Raw genomic sequence first — 16,651 nt, 5'->3', positions numbered from 1 at the left:
ATGAAAGTTGAGGAGCCACTGTCCTTGATCTACAAAAGCTGCATCATATTTTGAGTTTTGTTAGAGTTTTCATTCTCCATAATTTGCACCTTACACTAGTTTAGCTAGATCCCTATTAACACCTTTGCTATGATGACGTCATATGACATCGAAACATGCCTGGTGATACAGACTATGACGTCAAGATACATCGTTTACAAATATAAGTCATATGGAGGATGAAATTACTCGTATAACGTACAAAACTTGTATAACTTACAGAAGAGTGTAGCACATGGTCGTATATCCCATGTTAAAACTCAGGAAATTTAAAAAAAATCTCCTTCTTCCTGAAATTAGCCTCTCCTTTTTTCAGCTAACCGATAAAGTCTTTGGGATTCTAGCCTTTATTACTGATTGTATAAGAGCTATTCTAGTATGTTTTTATGTTAACTTACAGAATCACACCACTTTCTAGCCAATGGCGACATTCCCTACATGAGGCATTACTCAACATCCCCCCCCCCCCCCCCTCCGCCTAGAAATGTAAGGATCCTCCCATCTCACTTCACTACCGACTGAAACAATTAAGATTCTAGTATTTATTCAAGGTTGTGTAAGGTCTATCTTAGTGTATTTCTATGTTGGCATACATGTTCAAATCACACAGAAAGGACTACGTAGCATTCTTCAAACCATCATCAGTTCTCAGCCTCTGATTTCCACCCACGTCACCAAAATGTTTTACCAGTAATGCAAGTTGTTGACACACGCGATAATTTTTTTTCCTATTTTATTCTTTTTTCTCAACTATCATTTATACAGAATAACATCTTCCTGTCTTATATTTTTCATATTAGTGTTGTTCAATGTTTTAACAAGTAAAAATTAGCCTACTGTCATTATTTCCAGTTATTGACATTCTATGCAGTTTGTTCTCTAATTTAAGTCTTTTGGAAGTGTTTTAAACATTACAGATGCATTTGGAGCAATGATCTTTCTATAATTTTAAGTCTTCTGGGAGTGTTTTAAACGTTGAAGAAGCATTCCAAGCAATGACCTTTCTGTAATTTTAGTCTTGTGGAAGTATTTCAAACAAATGAATTTTAGCAAGGGTTAACTACCCGTACCGCTAGTTAGCGAGGGCGTAGGGGGTAGCCAGCTATCCCTCTTACTCGCACACCTGTGCTAAACTTTTGCTTTTGGCTCAGGTGGAGAAAACAGATTTTGATCAAAGTGAAAAATCTATTTTTGGGTGAGAAGGCCATGTCGTCCTGATGGAAGGGTTCCTATAGGTAGCTTTCTAAGGGATATTTGCTACGGTGATACTCCCAGAGAATTAAACAAAAGGGCTCCAGGATTCCAACTCCTGGCCCGAGTATCCAATAAAGGATATCGCATAATCTCAGGGGACGTATTTCTAGATACGACACATGGCAATCTTCACCCCGAATAGATTTAACGCTTCGATGTAAGGGGGAAGTGAAAAAAGAAAGGGGTACCTGGTGGACCTCTTTCCCTAATACTACCGTGACGCCATTCCTATTCTTGCCGTTAAGCGGAAAAGGCCACAGATAAAGTAATTTTGGGAGGGATCAGCAAGAGGGAGGGCCCATCAGGACGACATGGCCCTCTCACTCAAAAATAGATTTTTCACTTTGATCAAATCCGTTTTTGGGGCTCATGCCATGTCGTCCTGATAGAAGTATACCAGAGAATTGTCTTGAAATTACTATTAGCTGTGGGTTTGAGTATGTGCCTTCCACCTTGAATAGATTTCCTTATCTAGTCTACTAGACCTATATGTGAAATTCCAGAGATCTGTCACATCCACTAAACCTGTAGCTGGTTAGTGCCTCCTGCCCCCAGCAGGGAAAATGCCGATATCGACAATAAGAATTCAAGGTTTTGTATTTCTGTTGGAACAAAAAGGAAAACATTGAAGCCTACCTTTTTTACTTACCTTAAGAATGTAAGTTTTATTCCTTTAGAAAGCATTATTGTGATTTCAAGGATACAAGCCCCATACAGGGGTTTAGAAAAACTCTAGCGTACTTTATTTATCTTATAACTGAGGGAGCAGTAATAAGAAGTGAATACGGGTAAGTATTTTATTATGCAACTAATTTATCAAATGTAGTTACAAAAAAGTATGAATCTGATCCAGCATTACAACACACCAAAACACATATTTTCTCGTGTAGAAAAAATATATAAATACATTATCGGAATAACGCCACTCAATGGAGATGTGAAACCAAATCTATCTGACATAGTCAGATGTTCGGAAATGCATAAACACTGTAACGCAAACGTTCACTCGGCACTGGTATATTGATCAGATTTGCACCTACACAGAACAGTATGTCAACCATAGCTGTGATCTGCACTAGTGGGTAGGTATATCTATTCACCCGATGCACTGTAAAGTCCCAAAAAAGTCCACTGTTTATCGCAGCACTAGACAACGGACTTAATCACACTGCCCGCCACCACCACAAAGTGTTTTATTTCATGTACTTGCTTTGCGTAATGTTTGTAGAAGACCCTGGATGATCTCCACCCAGTGTATGAGCGGAGTCTCTCAAAGTCCATATGTTGAAAGAAGTTCAACGAAGAAGCAACTTTCCTCGTATCGCGACCTGCAGGTGTTTCAGTCAGGATCTGCTCTGTAAATAAAGTAGGTGAGCTTCGCTCTCAGTTGTCTTAAAGATAGGTTTGATCCTGAAGCTTCGCCTATGAAGAGCTGTCCTCCCTTGAAGTTTAAAGTTCATCGAAGGTAGACCTTAAGACACTCTACTGGGCACAGAGAGACATCTTCCTTCAATGGGCAGATTCTCCAAGGACCCCACCTCTTTGGTGGGTAGCTCATTCTTGGCAAAAAAGGCAGGATCAGGAAAAAGGTTCAGTTTTCCTGAGTCTAGGAATTGAATATGGCCTTCGTTTCTGGATAAGGCCACTATTTCACTAACTCTAGCCCCTGAGGCTATTGCGAAGAGAAAAATTACTTTCTGTGTTAAATCCTTTAGAGTAGTCTTAATTGTCCAGGTTCGAAGCATAGTGCAAGGCTTTGTCCAAAGACCACGTGATGGGCTTTGGTGGGGCTGCAGGTTTGCGTCTAGAGCATGCTTTCGGGATCTTATTAAAGATTTCACCTGAGAGGTCCACCTCAAAAGCATACAGAAGTGGTCTAGCCAGGGCCAATTTATAAGAAGTAATTGTAGTTGAGGCCAGGCCTTGTTCGTGGAGGTGTATGAAGAATGCAAGACAGAAATCTATCGATATCTCTGTTGGTTTCCTTGCTTTCACAAAGGACACCCATTTCTTCCATGACGATTCGTATTGCCTCTTAGTCGAACTTGACTTGTAATCCTCGATGAAGTTAACTTTATCCTTCGAGATTCCGAACTTTATGTTCGCTGCTAAGGTGAGAAAATCATGAGATATAGGTTGCTGGTTCTCGGGGATGATGTGTAGACAGTCGACTTCTGGACCAGTTGAGACAGCACTGGATTCGGCAGAGGAAACAGCTTCAGATTCAACTCTAGGACTAGAGGAAACCAATTGCTTTTGGGCCACTTGGGGGCTACTACTGCTGCTGTCCCTCTGAAGGATCTTAGCTTGTTGAGGACTCTTGGCAGGAGATTGGTTGGTGGAAACAGGTAAATGCGATTCCACCTGTTCCAGTCGAGGGACATGGCATCCATCGCTTCTGCTCGAGGGTCCATGTAAGGGGCTACGTAACGAGATAGTTTCTTGTTGTCGCTCGTTGCGAAGAGGTCGATCTGCAGTTCTGGGACTTTTTCTGACATGAAAGAAAATGAGTCTGCATCTAGGGACCATTCTGTCTCTATGGGGTTTCGCCTGGATAGAGTGTCCGCCGTCACATTGTGGAACTCTTGTAAGTGAACTGCTGATAGGTGTCCTCCCTTCCTCCTTGCCAGGTAGAAGATGGCTAGCATCACATGGTTGATGCGGGGTGATCTCGAGCCTTGTCGATTTAGACACTATACTATCACCTCGTTGTCCAGGACCAATCTGATGTGGATTGATCTGTGAGGGGATAGTCTCTTCAACGTCAGGAATACTGCCATAGCTTCCAAAATGTTGATATGAAATGTTTTGAACTGGCACGACCGATTCCCTTGACTTTCTTGTCGTGAGAATGACCTCCCCATCGTTCCAAGAAGGCATCCGTGTGTATCACCACTGATGGTTGCGGTGGTTGTAGAGGAATTATACGCGTTAGGCTCTTGGCTGTTGACCACTGCTTTAATTGTGTGCGCAACAAGGCCGAGGTCACCCTTGGTTGATCTCTTCAAGCGTTTGATGTGTATTTCCTCCAGACTCCTGACGCATCTTTCAAACGTGCCTTTAGCACAGGGTCTGTCACTGCTGCAAACTGGAGAGAGCCCAATACTCTTTCCTGTTCTCATCTTGAAATCCTCTTGTGACGGATTAGTCTCCTGACAGATCCCGCTATTTCTCTCCTCTTATTGGATGGAATGGAGAGGTGGTGTGACTTCAAGTTCCATTGGTTTCCTAGCCACTGGAACTGTTGAGCTGGAGTGAGACGAGACTTCTTGCAGTTGATTTTGAAGCCAAGGTGTTCCAAAAACTTGATCACTCTATGGGCTGCTTGCAGACAAGTAGTCTTGGATGCTGCCCATACCAACCAGTCATCTAGATATGCTACCACTTGAACACCTTCGGAGCGTAGCTGTTGGACGATTGTGTCTGCTAGCTTCATGAATATCCTTGGGGCTATGTTCAGCCCGAAGGGCATTGTTCTGTAGACAAACTTCTTCTTCTGTAGTTTGAATCATAGGTAGGAGGAGGAAAGGCGACTCATAGGGAGATGCCAGTAAGCATCTGCTAGGTCTATTGAGACTGTGTACGCCCCTTTTGGCAGAAGGGTCCTTATGAGTTGCAAAGTAATTATCCGAAACTTGTTGTTTTCGGTGAACTTGTTGAGTGGAGACAAGTCTAGAATGACTGAGTTTTTCTGAGTCTTTCTTGGGAACACAAAACAGCCTTCACTAGAACTTGATGGACTTCGCTTTCTTTATAACCTTTTTGTTCAAGAGTTCTGAGGTATATTCTTCCAACAAGGGGGTGGAGTGTTTGAAGAATTCTGGAAAACGGGGTGGAATTCTGCTCCATTTCCACCCAAGTCCATTCATGATTAGGCTGTGGGCCCAGGGATCGAAGGTCCAGCGATCCCGAAAGTGATGTAATCTGCTCCCTACCTGTAACCCCTCATTGCTTTGGGGATCCTGCGGATTCGTTTCCGCGACCATGTCCTCCTCGGCCCCGAGAGAAGTTACCACCTGGTGAACTTCTCTTAGGACCTTTTCCTTTCTGACTGGGGCGAAAGGAAGTCGACTGCCTCTCAAAGGTAGGGTTGAACACTGGTGACTGGGCTACCAGTTGATGAGGGACCATCTGGAAGGTGGTCTGAGGCATAGTGGTCATAGTCATGGCGGGGATTTGTGCCAGTCTTCGTGGTCTTTTCACCCTTTTGTTCTTGGGCTGGGGACCACCTTCCGAAGAAGATGTACTTTTTGAGGACATGACCCACTTTTGGAGAAGGTTCCTGTTCTCCATTGCTGCCTTCGCTATGACCTCTTGTACCAGTTCCTGTGGGAAGCGGTCTTTACCCCAGATACTCAAGGTAATTAGCTTCCTTGGTTCGTGACTGATGGTTGATGAAGCCAGAACGAACTCTCTGCAAGCTCTCCTCACTCTGAGGAAAGCGTATAGGTCTTTCACAAGGGTACCCATATGAGACTTAGCCAGGAAGAGGAAGATTTCTGGGGCATCATGTTGACCTGCATTTAGTTCTAAACAGTTCTGATGAGAGAGAGAAGCTGCAAGTCTCTCCTTCGACTCCTGTTCCTTCCTCAGAAGATGGTCTGGCAACTTTGGAATGTTCTCATTGAACTGTTGTCCTGCGATCTCTGGGTCTAACTTGGAGACGAAGAAGGTTAGGTGGACATCTTTCCTCTTCTCTTCGCAGGTAGGCAGTGCTAGAGAGAATGGCTTGCATTCCTCTAGTGTCGGGCAGGGTTTTCCCTCGTCGACGGCCTTGACGGCATAGTCTAGTGCTTTCTCCGTAAAGGGGAAAGAGATGGAGGAAGGTGCAAGAAAGGTGGGGTGTTTCTTGCTCAGTGCTGAGACTTTGGAGTTAGTATATCCAGCTCCCTTCAGGGTCTTCAGGAGGATGGCTTGCGCCTTGTCGTGTTCAAATACGATGACCTCTTTGGGGACCGTTTCCTCTTGGGCCACATTTTCGTCCCGCGGTCTTACATAGCACTCTGGATAAGCGGAAAAGTTAGGCCAGAACTCAAGGTCTTCTATCTGTACGGCCCCCAACTTCTCGGAAACGAACAGTTTCCCATTCATCATTGGCATATGCTCCGCGTACCTCCAGGGATTGGATTCGGAGCAATCAGGGAGATCGGACACTCTAAGAGGCTTCTTAGAAGTGCCCCTGGTGGTTCCGATACGATCGATCTTCTCTTGCATCATCCTTTGCTGTTCCCTAAACGATTCCTGCATTGTTCTTTGTTCCTGTTGGAACAATTCCATCAATTGTTGTAGAGATGTAAGAATCTCTTTGCTCGCATTAGCCTAAGCTACAGGTTTTGGAGTTGGGGCAGAGGATGTTGACGGCAGAGGTTGGTATGCCGTGACGGCAAACTGAGGGTCGTCTGTTGCCGTTGATAGGGATTCTTCTTCCTCCACTTGGGGATGGTCCACGTTCTCTTCAGGGCCACCTTGTAGTAGGTCCTGTTCAGTATTGGTGGACACTTCTGACATCCTCTCTTGGTGGATGTTCATGCTCTCTAGGGCCTTGTTATTGTCCAAGTCAATCTTCAGTTGGATGAAGGAGGACCGGAGCGGTTCCTGTGACACCATCGCACTCGGCAGAGCCTTGGGGAACAGTAGGCACCTAAGGGAGTCATTGGGTAGGTATGGACCTGGAGAGTTCTTTTGGAACCCTCTTACCCATTTGAAAAATGTGTCCCTCGCTGTATCCCTAGCCTCTAGGGTAGCTAGTTGGGCTTCGCCGAAGCCATTGGCCAGCAGGGTTGAGCAGGTGGTGCAACCCTTCGGGTCCCAATATTTTAGAACTCCTGTGACGATGCAGCAGGGGGCATGAGTCCTGCACATCGTGTGGCCACAGAAATCTTTCCCCTTGTGGTTGCAGAACCTCGCTCTGCACTTCTCCATAGGGTCATCCTGTAAAGAAAAAATACTAAATGAGTATTTTTGTTTTTTATATCAGTGATGTAAAAGCATACAGTTCATGATAACAATAGTAATCATTATTGTTTATGGTAGCTTAGGATAGTAAGCTTGAAAGGAAATAGAAAAGACACATATTTGTATTTCCTCTCCCAGGCCATTGCTGAGACCTCCGTCAGTATTGATATTCAGTTTCCCTGATAGGGAGGATACAAGGTAGAGAAATTCTAGAAACTAGAGTTAGAGTTAGTGAATAACTTATACTAACATTATCCACCTGTAGTATATATTAATACTGATCGGGTATTGTCCCCGATGATCAAGGAAAACCATCTGGTTGTTGAGGGAGTACTCAGCCTCAACAGAATATCATGGTCTCAATAATTGTCTGCGATAGGAAACACAGAGTATGTTAGAAAACATATGTCCTACTGTATAGTTGTATACAGTAGTTTGCTGGCAGTCACTGCCGGTATTGGGTTAGTACCTGATGGTGCTAACCGAAAGAGAGAAAGAAAGATTAAGAAAGGAGAATTTCCTACTATTATGAATGAAAGAGAGAGAGAGAAAGATTAAGAAAGGAGAATTTCCTACTATTATGAATGAACATAACAGCTGGAAGTGTAGGGGGACTATAAGTCACCTACTGTCTCCTTACCAGAATGAAAGTTCCAATGGAAGGGGAAGAATCTATCAGATTCTGGCTCCCACCCATCCACAAAAGGCCTGTCGCCGGCAATGAAGTCGGCGGCAATGAATGTGGATGGCAGCTCAAGAGAGGGCTGAGGACTTTCCAAAGTATGTTGGGTTTTCCACCGGAAGCCGTCAATCTTCCCCCAATTTTATCAACTTCCTATGAAGGAAGAGAGTCAGGGGGAAGGTGGTAGAGACAACGGAAATAACTGCCGCCAGTAGGGTACCAGCCAGTAACGCAATCATCTTAGGAAGCCGGGATGATTGTCAGAATACCGGTGAAAGAATATTGTGACGGCATGTCCTCACTAAAGGACAGAGGGGGGAAGGGGTGAGAGTCTTACAGTTCATTGATATCAGAGGTGCCGCCTTCCTCAAACAATGAGCTGGGGAAGCATGGCTTCCTGTGCTGACGACATAGTCATCGGCAAGACAAGAACAACCTGAGTATGTCACTATCTGAATCAAAGCCGGAGGCAGTAAGAACATCATTCTACTCGACGGCGATGAAGAGAGACAGTGGCTGCCGCCTATGACGGCGGCGTCACTCAGAGAGGGAGGAAGGGTTTAGCCTCTTCTCTCATAGAGAGAATAATTATCGTAGCTTGTCTATATATTCTAGAGAATGTAACATCTCATTCGAACCGAGAAGAAACGATGAGGGTGAGGCTAAACAGGGGGAATTAACTTACTAACGTATATATGAGCAAGAGTAGCCTTGCTCTGGTAGGAGCCCCAGCAAAGGTAATTGGTACCACTGGGCTCCCGCCCGCATACGATAAGTAAAGTCACATAATAGAGAAAGAATAATTTTCATGTATGCAATATCACATCTTGTATAACTTGCCTAACTAGCTAATATAATAGCTTAAAACCGGGAAGTGTCGCCCTACTATCTAAAAATAATCAGGAATGTAATGGGCGACAGCAGTCGTAAAATGGTTACCTCCGGTCTCGGCAACGATCACCCAAACACACTTAAATTATTGAAATTTAACTGTGAAAAGGGAGACTAAAGATACACCCAGGAAAGAATTAATACTCAACTTTCCAGATGACGAAGATGCTGGGGATTGCATGATGAAAATTCCGAAAAACTAGAAAAACACCGGGCTAAGGGGGAGGACAACACTCTTAGCAGGCTACTAGAATAGGAATGGCGTCACGGTAGTAGTAGGGAAGGATGTCCACCGGGTACCTAGAACAGCACCCCTTTCTTTTGCTACTCTTCCCCCTTACATCGAAGCGTTAAATCTATTCGGGGTGAAGATTCCCATGTGTCATATCGAGAATACGTCCCCTGATATTATGCGATATCCTTTATTGGATACTGGTGCCAGGAATTGAAATCCTGGAGACCTTTGGTTTTATTCTCTGGGAGAATCACTGTAGCAAATATCCCCTTAGAAGGCTACCTATAGGAACCCTCCCATCAGGACGAAATGGCCTGAGCCCAAAAAGGTTGTTACCACTCTTCCTCCTCTCCATTGTGAACTGCCATTAATTTGTTTTGTCTTTTTCTCTTTTCAGTGTGTGTGTGCATGTGCGTGTACCGAGTTCTTCTATCAGCCATGTGTACCTGCCCTGGTTCGGAAGACCGCACCTATAGCACCTTCATGTCCGCGGTGGATGTCAATCCCCACCGCCTCAGTCCTGTGTAGGGGCCAATGATGTGACCAAGCAAACAAAGTCCTGACTTTGTGGGGTTCGCCGACTTTGGAACTTTTTGCAACAGCCTGAAAATCAGGCTGTCGCTGTACTGCTTCCTAGTCCCAGTCCCCAAGACTTTCTAGCAAGATGCGTCCCAACAGTGGTGGGACAACATCGACATCTATGCCTTCCCACCATTCTGTTTGATGAGAAGAGTACTCAACAAGGCCAGAACATCGGTCAACCTTTCTATGACCCTCATAGATCCGCTATGGCATCATGCAGTGGTTTCCAGACCTTCTGCTACTCCTGACGGACCTACTGAAACAGCTCCCTCCACGACACAATCTACAGACAACCACATGCCAACATTTTCCACCAGAGAAGAGCATCTCCTCATGCAGAGATGATTTTCACAATAGGTTGCGAAGAGGATGTCTGAATACCTGCGGAAATCATGTCTTAGTCTACCACACTAAGTGGAACATCTTCTGTGGTTGGTTTTGTGGAAGGGGGATCTCTCCACTCCATGCCACTATTCCAGCAATACCGGAGTTCCTCATGTATTTGCAGGAATTAATGCACCCTCCGGTTTCAGCGGTTAAAGGCTATCGCTCAGCCTTGAGTCTCGCCTTTAAACTGAAAGGAGAGGACATTTCCTCTTCGCTAAAACTTTCTCTATTCATACGGAGTTATGAACTAACCTGTCCTCAGTCAGAAGTAAGATATCTCCCTTGGAACGTGGGTCGGGTTCTTCAGTCATTAAAGGGCCCTCCATACGAACCATTACGCTAGGCAACAGATCGCCACCTAACTTGAAAGACGGTGTTCCTTCTCGCCTTGGCCTCGGCCAAATGAGTTAGCGAACTTCATGGTCTCTCATATGACATTGCTCATTCAAGTGGAGGGGGAGGGGTAATCTTCAGCTTCGTCCCTGAGTTTGTTACCAAGACCCAGAATCCAGGTGTTTCAGATCCTAGGTTCGACTCCTTCTGGATAACGAGTCTTCGCTCTGTAACCGCCAACCCAGATCATTTGTTACTATGCCCGGTAAGGTGTGTGAGGCGCTACCTCAAGAGAACAGCAGCATCTCGGCAAGGAATTCCATCACTCTTCATCAGCATGGGCAGAAACAAGAGGGGGATCACGAAGATCACCATCTTTGCATGGATTTGCAAGTTCATTGACCTTGCCCTGAATCCTAATCCTTCTTCAACACGTCACTCCAGAGCTCATGATGACGCAGGTGTTACAAGCAGACGTGTAGAAATGTCAGACAACGTTCACCGCTCACTACCTCCAAGACGTGACCCACAGGAACCTCGATACATTTTCTATCGGTCCTGTGGTGGCTGCACAACAGGTGGTTTAGTACCTCAAGCTCCTTATTGGACAAGTAGCAGATGGTTGAGGGCATTGGTTACCCAGTTTTAGTCTGAATGAATGAAAAGGAATGTCTGACTCTTTTCCATCCTTCATCCTCTCCTCTCTTAGGGAAATCAGCATCCTGGGTCCTCTGCGCAAGCTGACCTCAAACTTCTGCAGGTAAACTATTGCTCCCTTTTGGAACCTTGTATTGTTCCAATACTGTTGCATCTCCATACCCTGGCGAGGTGGTCTCGGGAATATCTCGGTCAACCATGTTATTTCCTACAAGACACTTGGAATAACTTTTACCTTGACAGTCCCATTGTTTATAACTCAACACACAGGTTTTGTAGGCCACAGACCATGCTTAGCAGGTTTAGTGAGGTGTTAGGGTCTTGTTCGTTCATAGTGTATTAAAGCCAACACTTCTTGTTGGCACGGGCTTTTCCCTTGGTTGGCCCGTAGGTAAAGTTAGGGTTTCCTCATCTATGCACTAACCTGCATAGTACTGAGTACCCCGGGTAAGGCCAAAAGCCAGATTGGCAGGGACATCCACCCTCCTAATGGATGACTCACACCTATAAATAGCATTGGTTTGTATTCCAATTACAGAACAAATGGAAAATTTGGAAATTATTTGTATTTTGGAGCCTTTGTATATCAGTGGCCAGTTCCCCCTGCATGCATAAAAATGGACAATAATTGACCTGAAATTTTTCCCCTGACCTAACCTACAGGCCGTGTCCTTATCTACTTACATACGGGGGGGGGGGGGGGGGGAGGTCTAATGCCTCCCGGCAACCCCACTTACACTGCTGTATTATTAGTCAGCCACATCATACTTACAGGTGGCCGCTGTCATATATACACCCCTGTATTTTTCCAAACAATACAACATCTATTTATACATACTTGGCCGCCAACCCTGTCCACCGTCGAAATTCTACTTCAAAGCAAAGTGAAGTGCAGTCACAGGTGTGTGAGTGAAAGGGGTAGCTGGCTACTCCCTCCCACTAACTATTGGGATGGGTAGTTAACCCTTGCTAAAATTCTAATAGCTCATCCTTTCAGCTTCACCGAACGTAATACTCCTATAAATAACTAAGGTTTGTATTGTTAAGAAAAATAAAGAGTATTTCTAAATTTATCATATTTGTCATGTGCACTCCCTAGTCCCTATCTATCTACCAAGGCACTTCCCCCAATTTTATGGGGAAGCTAACATCAAAAAGAAAAAAAAGAAAAGAAAAGGGGACTTTTCTCTTTGCTCCTTCCAACTTGACGAGGGATTTGGCCGAGTTTGGTTGGTGCTAGGTTACTACAGCCCACCCTCCCCCCGTTATCCACCACAATTAAGCTGCATATGCTGAATCCCCTACTGCTACTACCTCAGTGGTCATCAAGATAGCAGCAGGGCATAATGGAACTCCATCACAATTGCTCGTTATTCGTTTCTATTTCAAGCACGCTCTTTTGTCTCTCACATTTTCCTCCTATCAAATGTTCCATCCTCCGTCTATACCCAAATTGCCTTACTGTTGGAACTAGTTTGGTGACCCTAGATTGTACTGTTTCCAGTCTATATATAATTTCCCTTTCTTTTAGATGGGGAATATTTACCTGAAACCTAAGTATTCGATGTTCCCTGTTTCGTTGTATTCTAAATTCTTGGTGTATTCCTTCAGTCTTATCAAGTTAATACGCCTGTAGTCTAGTTTTTTTTTTTATAATTTCCCTTTCTTTTAGATGGGGAATATTTACCTGAAACCTAAGTATTCTGTAGTCACTTTTGCCAATATTTTCGCCTACTGAAAAACAGTATACTAAACTTTCTTTAGTTGTTAGCACAATATCTAGTATGTTGTTTCCCCTGGTTGTTTTATTGACCCACTGATGGAGGAATCTATTGTTGACAAATTCTAGTAGCCTATGTCCCTCTGTGTTTGGTGTGAAATTCATAGTGTCCCAGTTTACTGGTGCATTGAAGTCTCCCATTAACACAGCTAGCTTATTGTTAACTTTTTGTCCGATCGTCTATACAGCTCTTTGTCCTGTTCTTGTGTTTGAAGTGGTGGTCTGTATATTACTAGCATGGACATGTTTTTCCTGTGGTGTTGATATTTGCACCTGTCACTTCACATTCGGTTTCTAATGTAATTTATATGGGGTTTAAGTGATTTTTAACATACAGCATTACCCCTCCACCTTTTTTGGTAAGGTGATCCTTCTTGAAAACCGTGAAACCTGGGACTTCGTATTACCGGATAAAATCCTTTGTTTTTTCTTGAATTCAGGTCTCAATAATGCCTATGACATCTACTTCCTCACTAGCTATCATTTTCCATTTTGTTTCTAACTAAGCATAAAAGTGTACCACTAGGGAAATTTTCTTTTTTCTCTTCCTCTGTGGCTTTGTTAGTTTCCCTGATTTACTAGTGCTTTAGTTTTACTTTTATCTGCATTATCAAAGTTTTCGGTCAAATTTCCTCTATTTGTTGTTGGAGGATTTACTATGGGTCTTGGTTATTCTTGGTCTACTAAGTTTAAGTAATTGTACAGGCTAAGGTAAAGTTGGTTTCCGTATACTCTCTTGCCATCTTCATTAAAGTGTGTTCTGTCTCTTCTGTATAATTTTCTCTTGCCGTAGACAGTATCCCAAAGGTCTATAAATTTCACTCTCTTTTTGTGGCATGTGGACTTGAGCCTTTTGTTTATCCCTAGGGCCTTACTGAGGGTGAAGTGGCTAACATTGAGTCTTGGGAGAATACCTATAACTATAGTATTATTGGTCTTGTTTCTAGCTGCTCAAGAATTTTTCTAGCTGTTTAATAAAAGGTTCTGTTTTGGCTAGCAGTATTCTTTCTTAGGAATAGGTAATTTCCAGTTGCCTGAACAACAATAGTGGTCTTCTTATTTTCTATTATAGTTTTACTGACCATTTCTTCTATCTTGTGTGAGAGAGAGAGAGAGGAGAGAGAGAGAGAGAGAGAGAGAGAGAGAGAGAGAGAGAGAGAGAGAGAGACAAGGATTTTGAATGTCTCAAAAGACTTTTTAGTTCTTCTGCGGAGACTCCACATGCTCTTTGGCAGAGCGGTTTAGTTTAGCCATTTAGAGAGATCTTATGATCTTGTCTAACTTATTCTTGAACTCGTTTACTGTGTTAATGTTTACTACATCCACTGGAAGTCTATTCCAAATATTTGCTATTTTGTACGTAAAGAAATTGCCACATTGAGGGGTGTGTCTTTTCAATTCCTATTTGTTTCCATTACCTCTGGACTGATTTGTGCTAAGCGTGAATAGCTTGTTGTAATCTACATTTGTTATTCCTTTAAGAATTTTGAATGCCTCTACTAAATGTCCCCTTAGTCGTCGAGTTTGTAGATCAAATATGATCAAACGTTCTCTCCTCCGCCTATATCCAAATTACCTTAGTGTTGGAACTATTTTGGTGACCCTAGCTTGTACTGCTTCTAGTCTATCTATATCCTTCTGAATACTTGGAGCCCAGAATTGGACTTTGTATTCTAGATGGGGCCTTACTAGTGATGTGTACAGCTGTAGTACAGTGCCTTTGTTTCTGTATTTGAATTGTCTCTTTATACAGCCAATTAGTTTTGTGCTTTATTTTCAGCATTTATGTTCTGTTTGGTAAACTTCAAATTCTTGCTGATAATAATACCGAGATCTTCCTCCTAGTCCACTCTTTCTAGTTCATTACCAAGCAGTGAGTAATCTGATTGTGGGTATCTATAACCTATGTGCATGACTTTACATTTCAAACAGTTGAAAGGCATTTGCCATTTTCTGGACTATTCTCCTAGCTTCATTGGATCTTCTCTTAAGGCTTCTAAGTCTTCTGAGTTCGCATCAGCAATTATGCCTAGTTTAGTTTCATCGGAAAATTTGGATATTCTACTAAATCTATGTCGTTAATATAGATCAGAAATAGCCATGGCCCAAGGGCGAATCGTTGAGGTACTCCACTTGTAACAACTGCCCACTCTGTAGTTATCTATTGATTACAACTCTCTGTTTTCTGTTTGTTAGCCAATCTTGAATCCATTCAGCTGGCTCGTCAATGATGCTAGTGCTCTAATTTTGATCATGAATTTTCTATAGAGGAAGTTTGTCAAAAGCCTTTTGAAAATCCAGGTATATGATATCTATTGCCCTGCTTTTGTCATAAATGCTAAACATATTGTGGAAAAATGCCAAAAGATTTGTCACACATGATCTCTCTTGTCTAAAACCACGTTGGCTGTCTATCAGAAGTTTGTTTTTCTCTATATGTTCTACTATTGAATCTACTATAATTGGTTAAAAAATTTTGCAAGGCACTGTAGTTAGACACTGATCTGTAGTTGCTAGTTTTTTTTTTTTTTTTTTGGCTCCTTTATTGTAGATTGGAGCAACATTACTTAGCCCCCATCCTTGTGGTGTCTTTCTTGCGTTGGCTGTCTTTCAGAACATTTTGTAAAAGTATGGGGTTATCTCTTCTTCTAGTTCTATAAGCTCTCTTGGATGAATATCATCTGGACCTGGTGCCTTAAACTTACCGAGTCCTTTTTGACATCATCCATTGTAAAGGGGATTCTATTTAATGGCTGTGGCCCTTTATATTTGATGGCTGGTTCAGGGAGGATCGTTGATTCTTCCCTAGTGAATACAGTTGTGAAATACGCATTCATCAGTTAGGCATTTTCCTAACCATTTGTTAGAAGAATAGCCTACTCTCTCAGTCTCTTGATGGGCTAATGTTGTTTTTAATTGGTTTTCTACTGTTTACGTATGCAATAAATTCTTTTGGGTTCTCTTTACTAGCTGAAATTACTCTTTTCTCTGCATTGGTCATGGCTTATCTAACTAGTTTATCTACTTTTCGGCTTAACTTCGTGTGCTCAGAAATTTCATGAATTGAAATTATTTGAGAGAGAGAGAGAGAGAGAGAGAGAGAGAGAGAGAGAGAGAGAGAGAGAGAGAGAGAGAGAGAGAGAGAATTTAGTTCATTAGACAGAAGGTTTGTTTGTTCTTGTCATTCCACCTTGCGTGTGACTCACTCTGAACTGGATAATTTTTTTTTTTTTAGTATTTCTTGGGCTTGGAAATAGAGACTGCACATGTAAAAACATGAAAAATAATGAGTAGAATGTCAATAAATGGAAACAATGACAGTAGGCTAACTTTCACTTGTGAAAGCAATGAATAATAATACTAATATGAAATATATAAGATATGAAGATGTTATCATTTTATAGAAATGAAAGTTGAGAAAAAAGAATAAAATAAGAAATAAATCTGTGTGTCAACAACTTGCATTACTAAAAAAAAAAAAACGTTTTGTTGTCGTTGTGGGTGGAAATCAGAGGTGGAAAACTGATGAAAGTTGAAGAATGCTACGTAGTACTTTGTGTGTGATTTGAACACGTAGGCCAACATAGACATACACTATAATAGCCCTTACATAATCATGAATAAGAAACAGAACCGCAAGTGTTTCAGTTGGTGGTGGGGTGAGATGTGAGGATCCATACGTCTCTTAAGTTGGGGGTGATAAGAGAATTTGAGTAATGCCTCAGGTAGTATATGTCACCATTGGCTTGAAAGAATTGTGTGATTCTACATGGTATTATAAAAGCAGACTGAAATAGCTCTTATACAATCAGGAGTAAAGGCTAGAATCCCAAAGACTTTGTTGGTTGGCTGAAGA

General features: G+C 42.7%; 2 protein-coding genes across 4 annotated transcripts in view; one reads left to right on the top strand and one right to left on the bottom strand.

The window, feature by feature from the left end:
- LOC137646998 (speedy protein 1-B-like) overlaps positions 1-16,651 on the bottom strand; it is a 920,935-nt gene that overhangs the window by 226,965 nt on the left and 677,319 nt on the right. The gene's annotated exons all lie outside the window — the stretch shown is intronic.
- Positions 1-16,651, top strand: part of LOC137646997 (trehalase-like) — a 328,032-nt gene that overhangs the window by 247,880 nt on the left and 63,501 nt on the right. The gene's annotated exons all lie outside the window — the stretch shown is intronic.

The sequence above is a fragment of the Palaemon carinicauda genome, chromosome 9 (assembly GCF_036898095.1).
Source record: "Palaemon carinicauda isolate YSFRI2023 chromosome 9, ASM3689809v2, whole genome shotgun sequence".
Lineage (NCBI taxonomy): Eukaryota > Metazoa > Arthropoda > Malacostraca > Decapoda > Palaemonidae > Palaemon > Palaemon carinicauda.
This window is presented reverse-complemented; position numbering and strand designations above follow the sequence as displayed.